At 40.4% G+C, this 20489-nt stretch overlaps 1 long non-coding RNA gene across 1 annotated transcript; it reads left to right on the top strand.

Annotated features, from left to right (window-relative positions):
- Positions 1-11222: 11222 nt before the first annotated feature.
- On the top strand, positions 11223-18499 carry LOC123331202. Its single transcript, XR_006547727.2, has 3 exons — positions 11223-11843; positions 12367-12468; positions 17741-18499. It is a non-coding gene; the product is annotated as an uncharacterized LOC123331202 (long non-coding RNA).
- The last annotated feature ends 1990 nt before the right edge of the window (positions 18500-20489 follow it).

Below are 20489 nucleotides of genomic sequence, written 5' to 3'. Positions count from 1 at the left end.
ATAAATTATTTCATTGTTACTAAAGATAAGTGAGAGTTCATCTGCTTTGCAGAGGAATGTATGGAAATGAGGATATGAATGACTATGTTTAATTTCATGAAGAGGAATACATTGCAACTATTAATTTGCATTGTAAATATTATCATTAGAACAGAGATGATCCCTGGCAATCTTTAGAGAAAGGCTGAAGAAACAGTTTTAAAGAAAGCTTTTATTTTCCTAAGCAGCATAAATCGAGATTTAATCTGATTATTTAGGTCAGTTTTTATAGATGAGATTTTTATAAAGCCTTAGCAAAACCCATCCATCTTGCTAGTCATTCACCTGAAGAATGTAGAAATGAAAATTTACTTCATTTTATGGATGTTTCTTTAGGTTGCTGCTCCTGCTGCTAAGTCACTTCAGTTGTATCCGACTGTTTGTGACCCCATGGACTGTAGCCTACCAGGCTCCTCCGTCCATGGGATTTTCCAGGCAAGGGTACTGGAGTGGGGTGACATCGACTTCTCCATTCTTTAGGTTAGCTTCCTTTTTACTGCAGGTCTTGTTTTTTTTCAACAGCATCCAAGGACCAACTCTCCCACCTGTTAAAACAATGCTACGTCATCCTCATATTTTATGTAAAACTCATCTTTAAAATAACCACTAGATGGCAATGAATCAGCACAAAAATGTAGGTCTTGCAGGAAGACACTCATTGTTAGTTCAAAGGGGCAAGAAGAGAAAGGAGATATTACTTAACACCCTTCTCTCCTTTGGTATCTACACAGCCTGGAAGGATCCTAGAATCAATAACCACCATTGAGAGTGGTTTGATGGGGCTGGTGAATAGGGATGTGGTAAGAAAGAGCAGAGAGAAGCCTCAGACAGAGTGAAATGAACATGGGAGATCCAGATTTGGGTCTTGGCTCCATCACTTGTGAGATACACAATCTTGGATGAATTGCTTAATTTGCTAAATGCAAGTTTCTCCATCATTAGAGCAGTAAAATTAGTACCTCATTCATAGGGCACAGTGAGGATCAAATGAGATGCTCTGTGTAGAGCACCGTGCACATGGAAGTCAATGCCTGCTCTTCCAGGGCCATGATGTCTTAGCTGAAACCCTTGGGTCCAGGTTTGTTTCAGAATTCAGAATTTTCACAGGATTTAATGATGAAGCATAAATGATTTATCTGTGCTCAGTGGCAGCATTCACAATGGAATATTTACGTTTTTGTAGGAAAATATGTTCATACTATATGGGATAAGTAATCTACCCAATTACTCATTGGTGACAATGGACAATTGGAAAAATGCTTGATGTGAGGGGCTTTGGGGGTTTTGGAATTTTAGACAAGGGACTCAGGATCTGAACCCTCCATTTATAAAGCATCTCTGATGGTCCTATATCCTTGTTACAGAGCCTGCCGACAGGAACATTCTGAGTGAAGGTTGGTAAGAATGTTGAACTGAGTCTTCTTATTTCCATAGAGTTGCCATCTGGGTAAACTATTATGCCAACTACCCTCTCTATGTAAGTATACTCAGTATCTTGAATAACCTATAAGGGAAAAGAATCAATATCTATTTATATATCTACAAATCTGAATCACTGTGCTCTACACGTGAAACTAACATAACATTGTAAATCAGCTATAGTTCAACAGCAACAAAAAAATGACTTTGTTTTCAGAACTTGCACCTAACAAAATGACAACATAAAAAGCAGGAAAAAATACATAATTTTCTGTACCCGAGCATTTGAACTCTTGGTGAAGAAAAAAAAAGCTTATGTTAAAGCAGACATTAAGAGCTCAAAATTACAATGATAGCTTTTCCCAGGTAGAGTTATATTTTACATCTCTCTTCCTGGCAAGCTTCATTGTAAAAGCTTTGATAGAGGCATCATAGCATGTTCCAGGAAAGATGTCACCTAAAAGGTATGGGAAGCTTGTTTTGGGGAAATGGTCTGTTCTGAGTGTGTCACATTTAAATATTGCCGTAATGTGTTTTTTTTTTTTTTTCGTAATGTGTTTTTTAAAAACTGCTTTCAATCATTTCGTCTGTGCTTATGCGGCCTCTGGTCTTGGACTGTCACCTCCACAAGGGGCAGAAATCAGCCCTTCTCCTGTTTTTTTTTTTCTTTGTAATTCCTGGGAAGCTTATAACTTATATAGTATTGTATTTGAAGAAGATGTTAGATAAATGCTGACTTTCCCAGCTCTAAATAGGAAAGATTCTTCCATTATAATTCAGATATTCTCAGGGACACATTTGGGAATTACATTAACTCTTTCAGAACACAAACACATCATCTATAGCTCAGGAACAGAAACTGACCTTAATGATTTGAAGGAGGTGGAGTCGGAGCTTATAAAATGAACAAATCTGCCCAAATAGAGTCTGGAGAAGGAATTCTCCTGTATTTTGTGCACATAAGGTCTAAAATGAAAATTAACCCTAAATAGCAATTGCGTAAGTTGAACAATTTCCACTACGTTTTATTAAGGTTAGTCGCACAGGGAGCCCACAGTGCTCTGTATAAAGCTGCCTGGACCTTTCTGAATAAGAAAAGTTGGGTCCTGTTGGCACCATTTGCTGGGAACAACAGGACTCCATCGGTGCAAGGTGACGACAGTGAGGGAACAAGAAACGAACTATGGACTTCCCTGGGTTTAAAGTCTCAGCCGATCCCCAGGAACCCACAGTTTCCTTATGGGGCAGCCATGGCCCTTCACTATGTTCTCAACCTACTTTCTCTCAGCATCTTCTCCCCAGCTGTAAGCTACTTTGGGATATTTACTCAAAGTCTTGGATTTTCTTAAACTCTGTCTCTGAGCCTTTCCTTGCCCCTGAATATCCTTTTGTCCATCTCATACCCATCCCCTCTTCTCTGCTCTGTGCGTTAGTCGCCCAGTTGTGTCTGACTCTTTGCAACCTCATAGACTGTAGCTCGCCAGGCTCCTCTGTCCATGGGATTTTCCAGGCAAGAATACTGGAGTGGGTTACCATTTCCTTGTCCAGGGGAATATTCCTGACCCAGGGATTGAACCTGTGTCTTTCACATTGCAGGCAGACTCTTTACCGTCTGAGCCACCAGGGAAGCCCTTCGTCTCTGCTAGCAATACTCTACTCATTCTTCAAGATCTAGAGCAAATAAACACTACCCTGAGATATTATTTTAAAGCATTGTTCTATATGACTTAACTGCCTGTTTACCCAAATGAATTTGAGGGAAGGAGTGTTTTTACTTATCTTTCCAGCCTAGTACTGAACATAGTACTTGGAAATTCATGGACATTGACTGTTTGCTATTATTGATAAAAAGTTGAGCCAAGCATGGTCTGGCTCACTAGCATAAAACCTGCGATGAATGGTTAAATTTTAAGACCCTCCCTCTGTTTTCCTGTTTTACTCTTGGAGTCCTAATTTACAGATGAGGAAAGTGGGACCTGCTCAAGATCAAACAGCTAGTTAAGTAGCAGAGTACCCCACTGTCCGTCCAGTGCTTTCCATGGCTCTGCCTCCTACAGACATAAAGGCACAAAGACCACTTCATTGTAGCATGCCCACATCCCCATGTGGTACCACTTAATGGTTTTCCAAGTGACTCTGAATAAATATAAAACACGGCATGCTTGTCTTTCTTCTTTCTCTCAACTGGGTAAGTCAATATTCTAGAGGGAATTCTTTAGGCATGTGAAAGAATTATTAAAGGAAGTTTAGTTTGCAAAATCTCAGTGGGGATGGACTGTCTCCGAGGTTTTGCTTTATAAGGTTCATGCAGTCCTGACAGCCATGTTTTAAGAGATGGGCTGATGGCAGACCAGTGAATGAATAAGTTCCTTGATCTGCAGAAATGCAAGAGCATCTCTAGATTCTGAACCACATTTATGTCAGGGATGCATATTTAAGTCCTTCTGTGTTTTTCCATCAGTTTCAAAGGGAACTATACAAATAAATACATCTGTTTTAAAATTTTTGATTGTGCAAATATAACAGAAAATATCACATGTCTCATCCATTTGGGTGATTAGGTTAGTTTTCCTGCTGGAGCTTGGATTATATATCTTATGTCTGACTTGGTAAAGGTCCAACTTCGTAGTTCGTCATGCTTTTTGCCATATTCAATTCTCTAGTTACTTTGCAAGGATTTTTCAAAATGGCTTTTTCAAAAAGTCAGCCAACAGGCACATAGTTAACATAAACAAAGATTTCATTGTGTTTCTTAGATGGATAAATTTTGTTCGCCATATGGTTTATCACTCTTGAAATGATTATTTGAAAATCTGTAATATTTTCCTATGACTATTAAGTCTTTAATCTTTTAACTAATTGCTATTAGTAGTTTCTTGAGTGCTTTATTTACAATATTTTTTTGTTTTCATGCCTTTAACATTTTTTATATTGGGAAATTCCAAATATGTTCAAAAGTAGAGATAATAATCCATCAGTCACTAATCACCTAGCTTCAGTAATTATCATCTCATGGCTAATCTTTTTTCTCTGTGCTCCCACCCAATACCTACCCCCTCTGATTTATTTTATATTTCAGATCTCATGTCATATTATCTGTGAGTATTTCTCCATGTATCTTTAAAAAAAACAAGGACTTCCCTTGTTAAACATAATCACAATATCAATAACTGCCACCTTCCCCCATCCTGCCAAAGAGTAATTCCACATTATTATCAAATACCCAGCTAGTATTCACATTCCCCTAATTGAACTATTTGGAACTTCCCAGTTTGCGCTAGTGGTAAAGAACCCACCTGCCAATGTAGGAGACAGTAAGAAACGAGGGGTCAATCCCTGGGTCAGGAAGATCCGATGGAGGGGGGCATGGGAACCACCCCAGTATTCTTTCCTGGAGAATCCCCTGGACAGAGGAGCCTGGTGGGCTATAGTCCATAGGGTCATAGAAAGTAGGACGTAACTGAAGCAACTTAGCACACACACACAATTGTTCTATTTATGGTCTTTGTAGTTGGTTTCTTTGAATCAGAATCCAGGTAAGGTTCACACAGAAGAGTTGACTTGACTTGAGTAAGTGAGTGAGTGAAAGTTGCTCAGTTGTGTCCAACTCTTTGCGACCCCATGGACTGGATAGTCCATGGAATTCTCAAGGTCAGAATACAGGACTGGGTAACCTTTCCCTTCTCCAGGGGATCTTCCCTAACCCAGGGATTGAACCCTAAGACTTGACTTAGCAGTTACTAAAATCTCTGTTTATAAGCTCCCCACTCCCCAACCCTTATCTCATGAACATGGTTGTTAGTCCAGAACAGCTTCCGACTGTGTGGATTTGCTGATTGCATCCTCGTGGTGACAATCAACAGTTTTGTCCTTCCATCACCTGTACTTCCCGTAAAATGGTAGTTTTCTCTAGATTCTTGATTAGGTTTCAGTTATTTTCTCTTTTTTTCCCCAAGAGTTCTTCATAGATTATACTACTTACTTCTACCAGGAAATAGATACTGTCTGGTTGACTCTGTTTGGTGTTTACTGCTTTGACATCATTGCCTGGACCCTTGGAAAGATAGGATACATGCTCAATTCTTTCAATGACAAGCACAATGAGTTGGCTTGCTAATATCCTCAGAGGTAACCAAACACTAAACATAGTTGATACATTTCAATGCTCTACATTGTGATACTTATCGATGCTCTAATTGCCCTATTCTTAGCCAATGGGAGCTTATTTAATTAGGACACTGAATCCTTTTGGTGTGATCCTAGTTGTATTTGATAGGTTTTTTTTTTTTTTAATAGCTTGAAAAGATATTCCAATCTCTATTTCTTTTTAAGTGTATAATTCAGTTGTATTTAGTACATTCACAATGTTATGCAACCATGATGTCTCTCTGGTTTCAAAACTTGTCATTGCCCCAAGGACACTGCACCAGTTAAATGGCCACTCCTCACCCCCTAAACTTTCTAGCCTCTATGCCCACTAATCTGCTTCTTATCTCTATGGCTGTCCCTATTCTGGATAGTCCATATAAGTGGAACTACACATTATGGAGCTTATATGTCTGGCCTCTTGCACTTATCGTAATGTTTTTGAGGTTTATCCATGTTGTGGCATCTATCAATACTTTATTCCTTTGTGTGACTGAATAACAATTCAGTGTATGGATATGCCACATCTTGTTTATCCTTTCATCTGCTGATGACTTGTGGTTTGTTTCTACTTTTTGGCTATTGTGAAGGGTGGGGCTGTGAATATTTAAGTACAAGTATTTGTCTGCATACATATTTTCAATCCTCCTGAAGAGTGGAATCGCTGGAGTGTGTGTGTCTGTGCTCAGTCACATCTAACTCTTTGTGACCCTGTGGACTGTAGCCCGCCAGGTTCCTCTGTCCATGGAATTTTCCTGACAAGAAAACTGGAGCAGGTTGCCATTTCCTACGCCAAGGGAACTTACGGACCCAGGGATCAAATCCATGTCTCTTGTGTCTCCTGTATTGACAGGCAGATTTTTACCCCTGAGCCACCGGGGAATCACTGAGTCATATGATAATTCTATGCTTGACTTTTTGAGAAAATGCCCAACTATTTTTCACAACTGCATCATTTTACATTCCTACCAGTTATGTACTAGTTTTCCAATTTCTTCACATCCTTGCCAACACTTGTAATTTTCCATGTTTTTTTTTTTCAAATATAGCCATCCTAATGCATGTGAAAAATACACTTAAAATTATATGTACTTTATATTACAACCTAGTAATCACACATAAAGAAAAATAACTAAAACAAAAGCTTCACAAAATAATACAGTACCTTGATATTTTCTAGGGCTTTCCTGGTTGCTCAGATAGTAAAGAATCCACCTGCAATGCAGGAGACTTGGTTCTATCCTTTGGTCAGGATGATCCCCTGAAGAAGGAAATGGCAACCCTCTCCAGTATTCTTGCCCAGGGAATCTCATGGACAGAGGAGCCTGGCAGGTTGCAGTCCATGGGGGCATAAAGAGTAGGATACCACTGAATGACTAAACTTTCACTTTGGTATTTTCCATTTTATCGGAGCATAATTTATCTTTTTTTATTTTTCTTTAAAAATGCTGGTTACCACTCACTACTCTGATGTCATTATCCACTAAAGTATTGTGATCCACAGTTTCAAAATCATTGCTCAGTTTGGGTGTACAAAGCTTTCTAGGGGCTCTTTTGTATTTGCATGAAAAATGGAACAGATTTCTTTTTATGAGTACTAGATGACACCTTACTATACAGCAAGTTCAGTTCAGTTCAGTTGCTCAGTCGTGTCCGACTCTTTGCAACCCCAAAGAATACCATAATTATAATTTACATTAACAGCAAAGTATGCTGAATATCTCAAAGTTACTGGAAGAGTGCTGGTCCAAAGGTTGGAAAGCCAAGGTTCGATCCAACTGTGAAGCTTGCATCTGAAACACCTTTCCTGAGATTCATTTTTTGCAGCCAGTAAATAAAGGTATTGATGGACAGTACAGCCAGCAGGAGACTCGCAATGAAGACTGGGTAATAGCATAATTGATGGGCTTGTAGTTCAGAAACAGTGACATATTGTCAACAGTGGCTTGATACTTACATGTGTCCACAGGAGCCTGCCTGCAGTCCTTAGTCGATAATAGTCAATAAACAGTAACAGCTCGCTGATAGGCCAGAGGCCAGGCAAGGTTCAAAGCCCTCCGTCTGTACTAGTCTTCATAACTGCCCCCCAGGTAAGTCCTGGTGACATTAGGCCCCTTGTACAAATAAGGAAATCCAGGTATGTTTTAACCTGGTAACAAGTAACTTCACCAGAATTCCATCTTTAGTAAGTGGCAGAATTAGGTTCTAACCCAGAAACTCTGGTTCTAGCTGCCTGAATGCTTAAGGTACTATGAAAATGAAAGTGTTAGTTGCTCAGTTGTGTCTGACTTTTTGTGACTCCATGGATTATAGCCCGCCAGGCTCCTCTGTCCATGGAATTCTCCAGGCAAGAATACTGGAATGGGTTGCCATTCCCTTCTCCAGGGGATCCTCTCAACCCAGGGATCAAATCCAGGTCTCCTGCATTGGAGGCAGATTCTTTACCATCCGAGACACCAGGGAAGGTCATACAGTATATCTCTATCAAGTACTATAGTGTATCACTTTTTAAGCCAGAAATCAGCATTTTATATTAGTACCTCTAAGCATTTATACAGTCAGCAAAAACAAGACCAAGAGCTGACTGTGGCTCAGACCATGAACTCCTTATTGCCAAATTCAGACTTAAATTGAAGAAAGTAGGGAAAACCACTAGACCATTCAGGTATGACCTAAATCAAATCCCTTACGATTATACAGTGGAAGTGAGAAATAGATTTAAGGGCCTAGATCTGATAGATAGAGTGCCTGATGAACTATGGAATGAGGTTCATGACATTGTACAGGAGACAGGGATCAAGATCATCCCCATGGAAAAGAAATGCAAAAAAGCAAAATGGCTGTCTGGGGAGGCCTTACAAATAGCTGTGAAAAGAAGAGAAGCAAAAAGCAAAGGAGAAAAGGAAAGATATAAGCATCTGAATGCAGACTTCCAAAGAATAGCAAAGCGAGATAAGAAAGCCTTCCTCAGCAATCAATGCAAAGAAATAGAGGAAAACAACAGAATGGGAAAGACTAGAGATCTCTTCAAGAAAATCAGAGATACCAAAGGAATATTTCATGCAAAGATGGGCTCGATAAAGGACAGAAATGGTATGGACCTAACAGAAGCAGAAGATATTAAGAAGAGATGGCAAGAATACACAGAAGAACTGTACAAAAAAGATCTTCATGACCCAGATAATCACGATGGTGTGATCACTGACCTAGAGCCAGACATCCTGGAATGTGAAGTCAAGTGGGCCTTAGAAAGCATCACTATGAACAAAGCTAGTGGAGGTGATGGAATTCCAGTTGAGCTATTCCAAATCCTGAAAGATGATGCTGTGAAAGTGCTACACACAATATGCCAGCAAATATGGAAAACTCAGCAGTGGCCACAGGACTGGAAAAGGTCAGTTTTCATTCCAATCCCAAAGAAAGGCAATGCCAAAGAATGCTCAAACTACCACACAATTGCACTCATCTCACATGCTAGTAAAGTAACGCTCAAAATCCTCCAAGCCAGGCTTCAGCAATATGTGAACCGTGAACTTCCTGATGTTCAAGCTGGTTTTAGAAAAGGCAGAGGAACCAGAGATCAAATTGCCAACATCCGCTGGATCATCGAAAAAGCAAGAGAGTTCCAGGAAAAAAATCTATTTCTGCTTTATTGACTATGCCAAAGCCTTTGACTGCATGGATCACAATAAACTGTGGAAAATTCTGAAAGAGATGGGAATACCAGACCACCTGATCTGCCTCTTGAGAAGATTGTATGCAGGTCAGGAAGCAACAGTTAGAACTGGACATGGAACAACAGACTGGTTCCAAATAGGAAAAGGAGCACATCAAGGCTGTATATTGTCACCCTGTTTATTTAACTTATATGCAGAGTACATCATGAGAAACGCTGGGCTGGAAGAAGCACAAGCTGCAATCAAGATTGCCGGAGAAATATCAATAACCTCAGATATGCAGATGACACCACCCTTATGGCAGAAAGTGAAGAGGAACTCAAAAGCCTCTTGATGAAAGTGAAAGTGGAGAGTGGAAAAGTTGGCTTAAACTCAACATTCAGAAAACGAAGATCATGGCATCCAGTCCCATCAGTTCATGGGAAATAGATGGGGAAACAGTGGAAACAGTGTCAGACTTTGTTTTTCTGGGCTCCAAAATCACTGCAGATGGTAACTGCAGCCATGAAATTTAAAGACGCTTACTCCTTAGAAGGAAAGTTATGACCAACCTAGAAGCATATTCAAAAGCAGAGACATTACTTTGTCAACAAAGGTCCGTCTAGTCAAGGCTATGGTTTTTCCTGTGGTCATGTATGGATGTGAGAGTTGGACCGTGAAGAAGGCTGAGCGCCGAAGAATTGATGCTTTTGAACTGTGGTGTTGGAGAAGACTCTTCAGAGTCCCTTGGACTGCAAGGAGATCCAACCAGTCCATTCTGAAGGAGATCAGCCCTGGGAGTTCTTTGGAAGGAATGATGCTAAAGCTGAAACTCCAGTACTTTGGCTACCTCATGCAAAGAGTTGACTCATTGGAAAAGACTCTGATGCTGGGAGGCAGGGATTGGGGGCAAGAGGAGAAGGGGACGACAGAAGATGAGATGGCTGGATGGCATCACTGACCTGATGGACGTGAGTCTGGGTGAACTCCGGGAGTTGGTGATGGACAGGGAGGCCTGGCGTGCTGCAATTCATGGGGTCGCAAAAGTCGAACACGACTGAGCGACTGATCCGATCTGATCTGAAGCATTTATCATGTTTTCTGTAATATCAAGTATTAATATCTTGATGCTTATTTATAATAAGCATTATAAATAATAATTATAAATGCTTATTTGAGAAAAACCAGGGAAGAAAAAGATATACTTTTATTTTTCCACATTTTTGTGGAAACATTGTCATCAGCAGGTCACTGCAGGATCAGATATCAGCTTTGATGCTTACAGACTAACAGAAGGTTTTTTGATGTGTGTGTGTGTGCGTGTGTATTCGCAGAAGCTCTTCTGGTGTGTGTGTGTGTGTATTCGCTCATGCATGCTTCAAACAGAGATACAGCAGGAATAAAGATGCAGTTGTCCAGGAACAGAAAGGAAGCCCAAGGAGAGAGGGGACCAGGGGCTAGCTGTCAGTGTACTGACCCCAAGCAGGCATTCAACATCCCCCATCCCTGGGAATGCCGCTCCTGGCCTGGCATTGTGAAGGCCTGTCCAGCCTGTGGGGCAGAGATAAGCCTAAATCTAGCCTCTGATTCCGGACGTGAGCCGAGGCTTCTATGGGTTGAAGAGATATGGTTTTCAGCTGCAATGCCTCGGAAACTAAGAGTCTCTTGCTTTCATTTATTATCCAGATCAATTCGGTTGAAGTGTCCCTGTAAGTGAGTGTAAATGGCAGCGGGAACTTGCTAAGGGAGAAGTGAGCCACAAAACCTTGAGTTTCAGGCCAGAGACTAAGTCCTCACTAGGAGACGCTGTGTGTACAGGAAGAGGGGCTTTTCCCCGCTCTGTCCCCCACCCCCGCCCCCACAGGAAGATCTTTCTTCTGAGTGCTGCTCTGGGATGCTGCCCGAAACCGATGTTTCTAAAGAATTCTGTTGCCAGATTGAGCAACAGCCAGGCTTCTTTTTGGAACTGGGTGAACCGGGCTAATCAGAAACAGGTCCATATCCTCCACCAGCCAGTTCGCCGAGGCCAGGGGGAAACCCTGACTTCAGGCTCCCACGCGCTGCCTGGCGACCGTCAGATGGTGCTTGGTTTTGCCATCACCGGAAAAGCCTCCATGTCCGCATAAGCGAAAAAAGATGCCGTTGGCTTATAAATCGCTGCGCCGGTGATGTGTCGAGCGGATGGTTTTTAAAGGTTCCTCTCTTTGATGATTAATGCAGCATGATGTCCTGCTGACAAATTCAGAGGTTCTTGTGCCGACACTCAAGTGCAGCGCCTGGCCTTCGTGACCCGGCTGCTGGCAGGGTGTCCATCTCTGAGTGCAAAGAGAGAATCCTCTGAACTCATCCTGTGAACCTCTCTGTGGGCTTCAGAATCCCTGGGTCTGAACAGAAGAGGCACAGAACACCTTCCCTGGCTAGGCAACTCTTGCACCGCGGGCGGACAAAAGTTTCCAGTCCCGCTTCACAGATACCCGGAATTCACAAAACCTGAGGACTTCTCTCACTCAACTTTGAACTGAAAGTTCAAACACAAAACAGAGGCTCACAGAGCGATGGATCAGGACCCGGAACCAGAAGTAGGTATGTGTCATGAATTCCTCCTGAAACTCCATCATTTGCAGACCTCTGAGAGCCCATGGGTCTGTTTTCTGTGGTTCATACTGGTTGACTTCACAGCATGAAGTCTCAGATTGTTCCAAGATGAATGAAAAGCTCAAATGGGCTGGCTTATGTGAACAGTTCATTCTAGATCCTTCTTTTTTATTTTTATTTTTTTGTATTTCTTCCTATTTTTTACTCTCTAGCGTATCTACTAAAGGAAGCATGGAAAGAAAAAAGGCTGGTGGGAAAATCATATCAAGTGATAATGACACGTCCTGGTGGAAAAAGTTCTGGGGCAAACAGATTCAGGGTTTAACTGTTAAGCTAACACGAGATTACCTATCCTAACAAGATTTAAGCATCTTGTTTTTCTAAATGCTCTTTCACTGGTGTTAAAACAGGGGGAAATATGACATCTAACCTTTTTTTCCTGAGAAAATAATCACCATCCTCCACACTTTGCCAACAAAAATCCTTTTTTTGTTTTTTCCATTTATTACAGGAGTTACAGTATCTGCGACTTGGGAAAACCACCAGTCTAGCTGGGGTGTTTGGTTTCGTCTTTGGCCCTTGGCCTTTTTGTGTGTGAGAGACGTGTCCACATGTAAGTATGTGTATGTTCGTGTGTGTGTTGTGTGTGTGTGTATGTGTGTGCTAATTTAAGCTGAGGACCCTGAGATGTAAGAAATCATCAGTTTGCAGGGAATGCATTCTTCATCTTTATTCTCCGAACCTTTCATAGTTTTGTGTTTTTCATTAATGACAAATATCATATGATATCATTTACATGTGGAATCTTAAAAATGGATTCATATGAACTTACGTAGAAACAGAAATAGATCCACAGACATAGGAAACAAACTCTGGTTTCCAACGTAGAAGGGGAAGAGAGAGAAATTAGAAGGTTGGGATTAACAGATACACACTACTATATACAAAGTAGATAAACAACAAGGACCTACTGTATAGCACAGGAAACTCTACTTAATATCTTGTAAAAACAATAATGAAAGAAATCTGAAAAACTTTTTACATGTGTGTATATAACTAAATCACTTTGCTGTACTCTTAAAAACTAACACAACATTGTAAATCAACTATGTGTGTGCTCAGACACTCAGTTGTGTCCGACTCTTTGCAACTCTGTAGACTGTAGCCCACCAGGCTCCCCTGTCCATGGAGTTCTCCAGGCAAGAATACTGGAATGGGTTGCCATTTCCTTCTCCAGGAGATCTTCCATCAACTATACTCCAGTTAAATAATAAATAAATAACAAAGTATCAACAATCTATTATTTTTAGAAACTTGTTTGGATTTGTTCACTGGAAGGTTGGATCTATTTGAAAAACCACCAAAACCATCCTGTATTTTCTGCGGTGGCTGATAGCTCTTTGTAGAGCCCTGTGGAATATTTTCATGCTATCACAGGGGACCAGCACACTCTAGGGTGGATTCTGTTTTCTGTGCCTAAAAATCTCTATCTCCTCTTCCCAGAAGCAGGAACACAAATGAAGTTCCATGTCCTTCTGGTTGAACACTTAATGGAATTAAATATATATATATATATATATATGACATTTGTGTATGGAAATAGACATATACACACAAACAAATGATACACAAGTAAAACTGAAGAAATCTAAGTGAGATCAGCAGATTGTATCTCTTTCAACTTCCTGGTTGTGATATTATGCCATTGTTTTATGAGATGTTGCCTTTGGGATAAACAGTAATAATTACATGGGACCCCTCTGTATTATTTCTTATAATTGAATGTGAATGTATATCTTAAAGTTTCACTAATTATAAAAAATTTAGAAAAGTAACAAGAGAAGAAATCCACATATTACTTTAAAAAGATACTCAACATTTGTATTTTAAAAATAATTAAAAGTATTTAAAAGACAAAGTGGTCTTTTAAAAATCTCTATTTTGCAAATTATTCGTTATAGCACCTAAAAAAATGTAAGAAAACAGACACAGTGTACTTCAGTTTGTTAGTTCATAGCTTAAAATATTTTTTGGTTGATTAAACCAACAAACTAAATTCTAGTGAAAAATATGAAGGAAAGTTTTTAGTTGTTTTTGTGTAGTTTAATGCATTTTATTCGCATGGACAGCATCTAGGTAAAACTGAAAATTTTGTAACTTTGGATGGGAAAAATGTTGGGATTAGATGAATGCATTTGTCATAATTGCTTTTAAAAAGAACCTTTCCTTTTTGCAAAAACAATATGTTTGCTTTTCAGAGGTGAGAGGCAGTTTTTAAGAATAATTGCAATGCTTCAGAATAAAATGTGAGCTTCAGATGAAAAGACACAGTTACACATTTAACCAACTAACTATGTTGGCTGTTGCAGAGGATGAAGAGGTTGAACTTCCCTGGTGGCTCAGACAGTAACGCGTCTGCCTACAATGAGGGAGACCTTGGTTCAATCCTTGGCTGGGAAGATCTCCTGGAGAAGGAAATGGCAACCTACTCCAATATCCTTGCCTGGAAAATCCCATGGACGGAGGAGCCTGGTAGGCTACAGTTCATGGGGTCACAAAGAGTCGGACACGACTGAGTGACTTCACTTTCACTTTCTTTCTTTATATAGATCTATCTTTCAAACTCTTATCAGTTTACTTAGATGATACTTTAAAATTGCTTTATTTTGGGATAAAGGAATTATATATGTGTATGTATATACATATATACACACATATATTATTATGTAAGATGCACTTGAACGAAAAAAACAGAGAGATCCTATGAGACCCCTCTGTCAGTTTCCCCTAAGGATGGCATTTTGCATAACAAAGAACAATGTCACAACTTTAAATGGACATTGATACAATCTGCTGACTTTATTGGCCAATGATGCTTTTTAAAGCTAATAAAGCTATAGTTTGAAGGTTACCGAATTAGCAGATGACTATCAACATACTTTCCAAAAGAACACCCCCTATACCTCCTTGCATTAGCTATTTCTAGAGTTTGATTCTAATTTTACAGGTTCAGAGGTTTTTTCTTTTCTTAGTCTTGCTCTTCCTACCTTTGGCTTGTTCTTAGCTTAAAAAAAAAAAGATCACAGGCCATTATAGAAACAAAAGACTTTAGATATTTTTTGATATTTGTTTATGCTAGTATCAAGCTGAGAGAGGGATTGTTTGTAGTGACATGTTAGAGACCAGACTTCACAGAAGAGAAATAATTAAATCCCTAGTGAAAGTTATTTTACCACCTAACAGCTTCTCAAAGACTTGGGGATTTATTAAATCCATCCTACAGCACAGCAAATCTACACGGACGACCTGGACTTGAGATTTGATTCTGATGTGCTATTTTGTAGGGTTTGGAGAAAGCAGTGGTGTTGAAAGAAAAGGGTTTCCTTTTAGAATGAAGTATTTTCCTTAAGAAAATGGCTTGGAGCAGAAGACTGGATTTCATTTCCATCCAGTCCAGATTGGCCTCTCAGCAGCAGTCCCAGGTGATGCTGGCTCTCCACATGACCCCTGATCCCTCAGTCAGAGAGAGCGGGGCACTTGATGGTGTTAAGTGGAAAAAACACTACGAGAGGGGAAGGGACAGGGTGGAGAGGTAAGAAGGGGCTCACTTCAAGTGAGTGCAGTGGTAAACCTTGAAGGGTTTCAAGCAACAGATGATATAGTGACCTGTGTTGGGCTCATGATGAATGGGAGCGGGCAGGAGAAGAGAATGGACAGGGATGTCAATCTGGAAGCAGTGGCAGCAGTCCAGCTGAGAGATGCTGGCTGGGTTGATGTGATGTCAGTGGAGGAGGGGGAGGAAAAGTAGGCAAATTTGGGATACATTTTGGTGGTCAAACCTCTTCGATGTGGTGACAGAATGATAGAATAATAGAAAATGATGTTAAAACGTGTCTCTGGGTTTCTTATGAGAAGGATGGGGAAAAAAAAATGAAGTGCCCTTAAAGGGACAGAAATGAAGACGAAAGGAAGGACTCATTCTGGTGGGAAAAATCAAAGTTCAGCTTTGAGATGCCCAAGGAAACTGCCCGGTGGAGACGTCAAGTCCAAAGTTGTAAGAGAAGCAAGGAATGAAGTCCGTGTCAAAGAGGAAGCTAGGGAGAGAGTGAGGGCTAGACTGCCACCTTACCCAAAGACAAGCCCCCTTTCATAGGTCTGGGGGTAAGGGGTGTGCCAAGTAGGGGTGGGGAAGAAGAGAGGGTGCATAATGCCCTGACTTCTTTGTTCAAGGTAGGACAAAGCTGTCTCAGCTCCAGGGCTCCCTGTAGGAGAGACATTAACATCACAGTTCAATTCCTTCGTTTGCCCTGATCTTCCTTCACTCCTCCCTGTGTTGATCTTGGGAACCCTTCTCAATACATTTCTAGTACACAGTCTCAGCACACAAACCAGAGATAATCTTAATCTTGCCCAAGGAAAGAGACCTACAGCAAATCTCTTGTAAATCATGATCTGAAACAAAAGGTCATACAGAAAATGTGATTCCAAAGAGTTTGTGTGCTTTAAGTTACAATTTTTGGTATCTGCTGAAAGAAATCATTCCAAATGTCATCTATAAGCTCACTAAAATTAGGGGTGAGGTGGGGTGGGGGGAAGATTCAAGAGGGAAGGGATGTATGTATACTTATGGCTGATTCACCCTGTTGTATGGCAGAAGCCAACACAATATTGTAAAGCAATTATCCTCCAATTAAAAATTTAAAAATAAAAATAATGTCACCTATGAGCTCATCAAAATTATATAGAGTTAATTCAAATTTTGATCATTGTATTAGAGGATAGGACATTATATTTATTTATTAAGCAGTACACTTGTGATGGGCTTTCCTGGTGGCTCAGACAGTAAAGAATCCGCCTGCAATGCAGGAGACCTGGAGTTGATCCCTGGGTCAGGAAGATCCCCTGGAGAAGGGAACGGCAACCCGCTCCAGTATTCTTGCCTGAAGAATCCCATGGACAGAGGAGCCTGGTGGGCGATGATATTCCATGGGGTTCTCAAAGAGTCAGACACAACTGAGTGACTAATACTTTTACTCACTTTTCACACTTATGACAATTATTTCATTGTGTGTTCACTGATTTTTTTCTGACACATCTTTCTACTAATAAGTAAAAAACACAATAAGAAAATTGTTAGCTTATTATATAATACCCTGATGGAAGTTTTAGTATAATTGAATTTCTGTTTTCCCTTGAGACACAAATACTATGAATGTTTCATAGATTATGTAAATGGAACAGTGAAAACTATTTGCAAGTCACGCCATTTAATGTGTCCGGGAAAAATATTTTAACCTCCTTTCCTACAGAGAGAAGCAAAAAAGACAGGCCTTGTTGAAATGGAAAAGGTGGGGTTTTGTGCTGTCTCTCAAGAATAGGTTTGGGGTGGGGGTATGATGTGAAAGTGAACTTCTTCTCCTTCTGATGTGAGAGTAAAAAACCAGTGAGAAGGAAGGCTGGCTTGGGGCAGAACCAGATGCATGTTATTAATACAAATGCAACCTTTGGTTAAATGGTGTCCTCAGCCTTGTTCCATCTACTCAAAGTTGTACACTCCACATCTAGGTCACGACTTTCCCAAGGCTTAAAGCACTCACATGGTTGGTGATTGCTTCTGATTTCAAAACTAACTGATGAACTAAGATGAACATGAGAACCATGCCCCCCCACCGACTCCCCAGATAAGTTCTATCCAATTTGATAAGCAAATCATGTTTTTATCCTGTTGGAGGGAGGGGGGTTTAACTTCCAAACTGCTGAAGGGCGGGCTGTTTGTTAATTTCGTAAAAAGAAAACCAGCACTAAAGTATTTTTAAGCTTTATTTGGTTTAAGTGTTGCATGAAAACAGGCACGTTTCTCATGAATTGATGCATTGTGTTTACAGGTTTCATCCTTGGAATGCAACCAGTTGAACTAGTTATTTTTAATCCAGAGAATGTCATGCAAAGCCCAATACTCAACTTAGTCATGCAAACAAAGGAGGCAAGCAAAATGCTCCCAAGTATGCTGACAGTTTAGCTTTTCTCCTACAAAAGGCAACAACCTTTAACTGGAGAAAGAAGTCCCAGGGATCGTAAATACTGTTGCACAAACATAAGGCAGCGTTTGGTTTAAATACTTACGTAGCTTATCAAAAGTTTTGTACCATCGACAGAGTTCCATTGTGCTCTAAACAATCTATTGCTTCATAGCCCTGGTTTCTTCCCTCAAGTCATTACAAAAAAATTAGGTAGCAGACTGAACACATTTCTCCAGAGTAGCAGCAGAGAAACTTATGGTGATGCCAAAGGAAGTTTTGGAAATTCGTTGTTGGGGACCATTTTCCCTGATAGAATAAAAGCCTTCAACTTTTGGAAATCCGAGCTATACGAGGCTCTTAATTGTTACCTAAAATTGTCATCATTGCTCAAAAATTTTCTGGCAGAGGAAATAGGGGCAAAAAGTCAGTCTAATGAAAGTTGGGTGGTAAAATTAGAAAAGGGTTGAGATCAGCATTCTAACTCAGAGATAAAGTCTAGTACCTGTGTGTATATGTGTGTTAATGATCAACGACAACTCCTTTTTTTTAAATTGAGGTATAGTTTGAGTTTCCCAAGTGGTGCTAGTAGTAAAGAACCCGTCTGCCAATGCAGGAGACACAAGAGACGCAGGCCAAATCCCTGGATTGGGAAGATCCCCCAGGGGAGGACATGGCAACCCACTCCAGTATTCTTGCCTGGAGAATCCCATGGACAGAGGAGCCTGGCGGGCTACAGTCTGTAGGGTCACAAAGAATCGAACACAACTGAAGTGACTTAGCATGCACAGTTGATTTACGATGTTGTGTTAATTTCTGCAGTAAAGTGATTCAGTTATAAATATATAATATGTAATTCTTTTTCTATTCTTTTCTATTATGATTTATCACACGATATTGAATATAGTTCCCTGTGCTATACAATAGCATATCGTTTATACACACATATATAATAGTTTGCATCTGTAAATCCCAAACTCCCAATCCACATCCCCAACCTTAAGGACTCTTCATGAGACGTAAGATTCCAAAGTTCTCCTAAGCAAGAAAATGCACCTGTAATGCCTCACACATTGGCCAGAACAGGAAGTGGCCACAATATGTGCCAGCCTCTGACTATCCGTGGATGGAGATGTTGCCTATATGCTGGGTATCTAGAGTGGATTTATGGCAATCAGGCTGTAGAATATTCCATACCTGCTTGTTCTTGGAGTCGAAACCACTCACAGACAGAAACGTAGAACCTTGTTGGAGAACTCTACCTGCCTGTTATGGGTTGTGCTCAGAGATCATTTAGGAATCTTGGAAGCTGGGCTGAATCCCCCTAAATAAAGAAAAGTTTGAAAATAATATAGGGCAATGTGGAGGCGAAAGGGTGTGAGCTTCTTCCATGTGGGTAGAAAAAGACAATGATGACTAATTTGGGCTTTGCTTGTCCTTGGCTGAGAGCAGTGTTTATTCAAAGTTGGATCTCAAGTGAAAGAGGGTATAGGTGTACATAAAATGTGATAAGAAGAGCTTTCTTATGAGAGATTGATTTTTCATCTCGAATCCATTACCAGGTGTATGCCCACACAAGAATACACAGAACTTTCTGCCCCAACCAGTTGCAAATATAAAAAGAAAATGAAAACAGATCATGTCCATCTTAGAAAAGTCCTTTTCCTTATTACTTTTATTGCTTGGATTATGAATTTCAATAAATGTGAAATGCATTCCTAAGTCCAGAAGTCAATTTTTTAAAAGTTGTTTATCTGAGCTTCCCTGGTGACTCAGATGGCAAAGAATTGGCCTGAAACACAGGAGACTTGGGTTCCGTGCCTGGGAAGGGAAGATCCCCTGGAGACGGAAATGGCTACCCACTCCAGTATTCTTGCCTGGAGAATTCCACGGACAGAGAAGCAGGCTACAGTCCATGGGGTCACAAAGAGTCAAACATGACTGAGTTGTTTGTCTAGTGTCCATAAAAACCTTATTATTCTAGAACTTAGTTTATTCTGCTCTTGAATTTGCAAGTGAGTAGACCGTGTACCATAGAGATGGAGTTGATCTGAGTAGGAAGAGCATCCAAAACTATTTAGTGGTACAGAAGAAATTAGGTCTGGGCCCACTCGACCCTCATTCAGCGCTGTTCGTTTATCACCATCCTGCCATTCAGGAAACCTGTAGCTCACTAAACTCGTTCATTCTGTGAAGACAGTATTGTCACGTGGAAGGACTGCTGTATGGGCTAGAACAGTTCATTAAATTTGGGCATCTAAAGTCGATTTTCTTTTGGGACTTCCCTGGTGGTCCAGTGGCTAAGACTCCGGGCTCCCAATGCAGGGGGCTTGACCTCCATCCCTGGTCAGGGAACTAGCTCCTGCATGTCTAGATGAAAGATGATCTCGTGTGCCACAACTAAGACCTGACATCGCCAAATAAATAAATATTTTAAGAGTAAATAAATAAAATGGACTTTCTTTGGATGCAGGAAAGCCATCAACATGTATATACATTGCCTTCATTGATTAAGTCTAAACACTCATGTTAACACCATCAGTCAGAGCCCCATGATGACGCTGAAGTCTATGGCACTCTCCAGACCAGTTTACCCACATTTTGATATCTCTGGTAG

The sequence above is a fragment of the Bubalus bubalis genome, chromosome 22 (assembly GCF_019923935.1).
Source record: "Bubalus bubalis isolate 160015118507 breed Murrah chromosome 22, NDDB_SH_1, whole genome shotgun sequence".
NCBI lineage: Eukaryota > Metazoa > Chordata > Mammalia > Artiodactyla > Bovidae > Bubalus > Bubalus bubalis.
Note: the sequence above shows the minus strand (reverse complement) of the source record. Positions and strands in the feature narration are given on the sequence as shown.